Below are 1,216 nucleotides of genomic sequence, written 5' to 3'. Positions count from 1 at the left end.
TTTTTATCAATACGTTTTATTGAAACAGCAATGTCACAAAATGTATTTGTACGTCTTCTTAAATGAATGATGCAGGGTTTTCACCATAAATTACTGTTCGAAAATATTAAATCCATAATTAGGCACGATACTAGTTCTATTTCAAGCCCAAGGAACATTTCCTTTGAGTTGAGATGACGAACATTGCATGTTGTGTAAAAGGCGAGAGAAAACAAGAGACAAAACTAATTCAATCCTGAAAAAATTGAATCGTCTAATGAACTTCTAAACCAGTTTTAACTTGACTAAATTCCTCGATCGAGAGTCTCTCTCTTCACTTTTTCCGAGTGATTTGTAAGTCAACAGATCATATCCAATATTAGACGCAAAGCTGCTTTACCATTTCAAGTGGCGTCCTCTTTGATTTGAATAACATTTTATGTTACATGAGTAATACGAGACAAAAGATATTCCATCCGAGAAAATAAATTGCCGACTAATCGTCCTTTGGTTCTAAATCAGTTTCAACTTTATACAATTTCTTACTGGAGACTCCTTCTCGTTCGACCTTCTTCCTGATCCGCGAGTGTGTTCTCCACTTGTTTAGTATCCAAGTGTTCACTGGCCTCATCAAGTTCCTCCAGGAGCGACCTCGCCTCTTCCACAACCTCCCTCAACTCTGAGTCAGCTGGACGGGTAAAGGAAAGACAGAATTATCATGAGACAGCTGTACTGTGACAAATGATGATATAAGTACATCGACCCAGGATGGCACTGATTCAATCTGTAGTGCAGAAAATCATTGGCCAAGATTATTGTAAACACTAAAACAGCAATGTTTGCGTTGTGGCTAACATGCAACGTCTATATTAAATCAACATGCCTGTCTGAATATTTGTGATGACCAAACGTACCATCTGCATCCAAGGTCAGACATCCACCGCTCGACCCGCTCGACCCCCTGCGCCTGCGCCGACGTCTCCATCCCTCGGAGTCGTCGATCAGCGTTGCCATGACAATCATCGTCGCCAGCATCATGCAGACAAACAGCTTCATGGTGTAGCTTCAGCTGATGTGGGGAGGGGAAACAAAATGATGATCAGGATTATTCGGCGGAAATGTATTTATCGTTGTGGTAAGCTTTAAGACTACCATCTGCCAAACAAACTGCAGGGATCAATCGGCCAAAAAAAACAAACTTTTCATATGGCTCTAGCTAACACAAGAAACTAGCCCT

At 41.0% G+C, this 1,216-nt stretch overlaps 1 long non-coding RNA gene across 1 annotated transcript in view; it reads right to left on the bottom strand.

Annotated features, from left to right (window-relative positions):
- The window catches only part of LOC118407739, a 1,863-nt gene continuing 647 nt past the window's right edge, over window positions 1-1,216 (bottom strand). The window contains exons 2-3 of the long non-coding RNA XR_004830176.1: window positions 894-1,048; window positions 1-667 (exon numbers count right to left, since the gene is read on the bottom strand). This is a non-coding gene — a long non-coding RNA (uncharacterized LOC118407739). The remainder of the gene's footprint in view (window positions 668-893; window positions 1,049-1,216) is intronic.

The sequence above is a fragment of the Branchiostoma floridae genome, unplaced genomic scaffold (assembly GCF_000003815.2).
Source record: "Branchiostoma floridae strain S238N-H82 unplaced genomic scaffold, Bfl_VNyyK Sc7u5tJ_1453, whole genome shotgun sequence".
Classification (NCBI taxonomy): Eukaryota; Metazoa; Chordata; class Leptocardii; order Amphioxiformes; family Branchiostomatidae; genus Branchiostoma; species Branchiostoma floridae.
Note: the sequence above shows the minus strand (reverse complement) of the source record. Positions and strands in the feature narration are given on the sequence as shown.